Source organism: Equus caballus, chromosome 15 (assembly GCF_041296265.1).
Source record: "Equus caballus isolate H_3958 breed thoroughbred chromosome 15, TB-T2T, whole genome shotgun sequence".
Lineage (NCBI taxonomy): Eukaryota > Metazoa > Chordata > Mammalia > Perissodactyla > Equidae > Equus > Equus caballus.
In genome coordinates, this window is record NC_091698.1 from 103654185 (window position 1) to 103658980 (window position 4796).

A 4796-nucleotide genomic window follows, 5' to 3' on the forward strand; every position below is an offset into this window, starting at 1 on the left:
CTACATCCCTTTCTCTCCCAGGTGGATACCATGAGGGCATCACAGCACTTTGGGAAAGAAAGAGCTTTGAAATCAGAACATTCCAGATTTAAATCAGGGTCCGCTACTTATTAGCTGGCTGGTGCTGAGCAAGGTAATGAACTTCCCTGAGCACACTTCCTCGTCAGTAAATTTGGGCTGGATTCACTCATTCAACAAACATTTCTTGGGCTTCTACAATTGACAACAAAATCAGTGAAGTCCCTTCCTTCATGGGCTATATCTTCCATCTCACAAATTTGTTTGAATATTAAAAACTAAACCCTTAAAACAGTTCACGGGGCTTGGTAAGCACATGCCTTCTGTCGCCCACACTAAGTTGTTAAGCAGGGAAAGATTGTTGGTGATCATGCATAAGTAATTTTTTTTCTAATAAGGTACTTTGGAAAAATAACTGTGCAACTTGCCCCTTTCCACATTTTAGGTAATGGAAAAATCCCCTGTGATGCTTCACATAACAGGAAGAGCAACAAAACCAAACCAAAATGAGAATCATTAAAATAATTAGCTTGTGCGAGAATAAGTCTCTTCTTAGTTGCTGCTGCTCCATGAGTTGTTTGTCTTCAGACTTTTCAGGTAACTCAGCAGGCAGAAGAGATATTTTTTGAGTCCTTCCTTTTTATGATTAAATAGGCAACAAGGCATCGTTTTTCTTTCGCCTTGTGTCAACATCATAGTTGCTGATAGTATGTATCTGTGACTGGGCAGAAGAGTGAATCTATCATGCTGCCTTCATTGTACGATTATTAAAGAGCTTAAGATCTTCAAAATGAAAAGACATTCCAGGCCTTGGCTCACATTGGGAGATATGTTCCAATATAGAAAAAAGCACTAGGGAAATCAACATTTTTCACTGCATCGGTGGCATATTTATGTTCCAGAAGATTAAAAGTCGCACCCTCCACAGCTGTCCTTTTCTACCCTCAAAGATAAAATGTAAATGTGGTTCAAAAGAAAGCGTTAAAATATACCTCACTAAACCTGCTGGCAACATGCTTGCCATGGGTATAGGATCATGGGCATCATGCACCCAGGTGCACGCATTCAGCTGGCAATGATCTTCAATGGAACAGAATCAAGAGTCCAGAAATAAGCCTCCACAGATAAGGTCAACTCATGTTGGACAAGAGAGCCAAGGACACTCAATAGAGAGGGCATAGTCTCTTCCCCCAATAGTGGTGGGAAAATTGGATAATCACATATGGAAAATGAAACTGGACCCCTATCGTACACCACTCACAAAAATTAACTCAAAATGGATTAATGACTTAAACATAAGACCAGGTATAGTAAAACTCCTAGAAGAAAATATAGGGCAAAAGCTCCTTGTCACTGGTCTTGGAAATGATTTTTTTTGGATATGATACCAAAAACACAAGCAACAAAAGCAAAAATCAACAAGTGGGATATATCAAAGCTGGTAATTAACCAGCCACCAGGCTCTGACACTTTAAAGAAAGGTATCTTGCCACAAAGGGGAAGCCATTCTGAATGTTAGGCTTCCTTGAAATGAGGAACTTATTTAGGCCAAAAATGTTTAAGATCTGACTTAGAGAAAACACAGAACTCCCTTTATTTCTATGCCATTCATTGGGGAGCTGGAACCAGCTCATACTCATATGTGAGAGCCAATTTTTTCAATTTTTAAGAATTTCATAAATCCGTTCCTAAACACAGTAATTATTAAAAATTAAGTCACATAAACTTTCACTAAATAAACTATATTAGAATCAAGGGTAATTACTGAAAATACATGACTTTTCAATTGTTTTACCACATCTCATTATTACCTATGCTTTTTAGGCTATTTGTAGATTCTTAACCTGTAGGACAGAAATTCTGTATAACACTGTACTACTGCATACTTCTTCACAAGTCCTCATTTAGCAATTTCATGATGGTAGCTTCAAATTGGCTGTGGTTAGAGTATTTACACCATGGAAATTGATGACTGATAGAAAAAAAAGCATTTTTTTTTTTCTGGAGAGTGGCTGTTAAACATTTACCAGCACAGTTCTGATGCCATCACATCAGGCAAAATACTATCACCTCCAAATTATCCACGCACTCCAGTCTACCACCACCAATTTATATGAGCTGGCACATGGGTTAAAATCTATTATCCTAAGTAAGGCAGTAGATGTTAGGATTATTTCAGGTTTGCCTTCTAAGAGAAGGATTTTAATAGGAGATGCAATCAACAGTTTCTTAAATGCTAAGTTTCTTTGGTTAGGGCAAGAGAAAAAGAAAACATTTGAGGATTCCAAGAAGAAATCTCAAAAGTAAGAAAACGCAAATCCTGCTCCGTGTTCAAGGATAAACTTACTCTGCTATTTCCAATAGGGAAGCATCTCATATTTGATTGTGAAGAGCCTGGGAGAGTAAGCTGAGGATTTGGGCCATTACCAGGTGATAAAGGAAGAATTATGTTTTATTTTAATAAAAGCATATTTTAGGAAGTTTTGACTGACAAGGCTGAACTGTAGGGGAGCAAGACAGGACTTAGAAAGACTATTCAGTAAGATCCAAATGAAAGGAACAGGTTTTAAAGCTGACTAGCATGTAACAGATAGTTGAGACCTTAACCTGGATGCTGATGGGGAAAAGATGGAAGAGAAACACGAGATAGAGGTGCTATAAAGGCAAAAGCAGTCAATGATTAGATGTGGAGGGTCACGAAGGGGTAAGAAGAAAAGATAAATGAGGTCAACTTTAACTGCTAATTATTTATACCAGGCACTCATCGTCCCCAATCCACTTCTGCCGCCAAGCCTTCTGCACGAATAGATCCCTCTGCGTGTGTCCTGTTACAAACGAGTGTTTAAGCAAAGAAGGACCTTCCAAATTAACTAGGGAACATACTTCTACAAAATTTGTGGAAATAAATGAAGACCACCCAAATGAGAACAAAAAGAGGCTATGTACTCAGAGCTTGCTACAGCCAGAAAGTCAGCCAGCATCGCTTGCATTTGGCAGAGAGTTGGCAAGCAGAGGAGAGGAAAAGCTTTATGATGAAGCATAAAGAGGCTGGAAGGCTTCAAGTGTGCTTCGACTGGAGGTTTCGGGCATGAGGAAGCTGGAGGTGGGCTACCTAGAAGTGGGGTGTCTTACATGATTGGTTCGAGGAATATATTTGACTTTCTCTAGTTGGTGCTGAGTTGGAAGCAGAGCCAAATAATAGAAAGTTGGCAGTCACTGACCGAGTCCAGACCTCCGGGCTGATGGCTGCAAAATTGTGGTTTGGCTTCCTGGAGCGTCTGCTGCAGAGGGTGTGGGTCTGAGTTCTATCTTCAGATGTAGTCTGGCCATTGTCCACATGTATATTTCTCTCTCAAGCCATACATGCAACGTTCAGGGGAAGGGCTCAAGTAACAGATAGGTGCTTTCAGGAACCGTTTTATTTAATGAACTTCCCATCAAAAATACCTACTTTTCCTTGCTTTAATTGGAATAAGAGATTACTTATTATTCAAATGCAAGTAATTGGAAATAATAAATTTGAAGAACATGATGAAACTGGTTCTTTAACTTTTATGCTTAATACTCTTAAGAAGTATATTTCCTGTAGATCTGATTAATCCACTGTTTCCTTTCTTTAAACACTCTTTCCAATTTTGTTGCTTTGTCTGCAGAAAAGGTGATACAATTGGTATGAAAATCAAACAGATATTTGGCTGAATAATAAAGGATATTTGCCTGCAAATATTTGTCTGTCATGGCCTGAGGGATGTGGATCACTGTTTCCCCCCATGACTTAATGAAAATTGAAATTATCCACCAAATCCATTAGGATTAACTTAATAACAAGAAATTAAATAATTGGCACAAATAGCCATTTAGGTAATGGGACGAGCTAACCCAATCTTGAAAATCAAGTATAATTTTTCAAAGCCATTTTGAGCATTCATAGTTTACCAGGAATTTTCCCATTCCAGATAACAGACTGTTCTGAAATTGCAGCATTTTTTAGGGGACTTTATACTAAAAGCCTGCTCATGCTTAATTATATTATTGCTCATCCAGTTCATCATAATGGTCTTGATTTGTGTGGCCTCATTTACTGAAAAATTGAAAAAGGAAAATAAATAATTAAAAATATTTTCAGTTTCTGGGGATTAATATCACAGCACAAAAAGTAACTTCATAAAATATTTGACTTTAAGAAAATCTAATCTGATACAGTTTATGTTAATATTTTATAAAATTAAAGAGTGTTTATTTTTCCAAAGCATTCCTAGAATAGTTTTGTGAAGCATGGCTATAACATTTGCTTGGCAAAATCTGGTACTACACAAAAACAAATTGTATATCTTAGATTTAAAGGCTAACATATTTTTTTAGAATTTTTTTAAATAGCATAAGACATTCTGATATTCTAACCTAAAACTAAAAGATTAAGTTTTCCATCCATTTAGAAAATCTATTACTGGAAACAAAAGTTGCATTTTAATTGCTTCTCAGATGATGTATTTAAGCATAATGGCTACACTTAAAAAGAAAAATCCTGAGTTGGAAATGTTTTCTCAGAGCTTAGCAAGATTACCCATTTGCAGAGCTACTTAAATCTTGCTTCTTAGAATTTTCAAGAAATTGGCTATTGGCTATATAAGGAAAGAGATAGTCTTAATGGGTTTTTGAAAGTGCTTATATTTCTAGTTCCCAGGACACATAGAGTATTCTTTAGGATATACTGCAAATATTGAAATAGCACTTCTTACTGTGGCACATTTGTAAAAATAGGCCTATAGCATTCCATG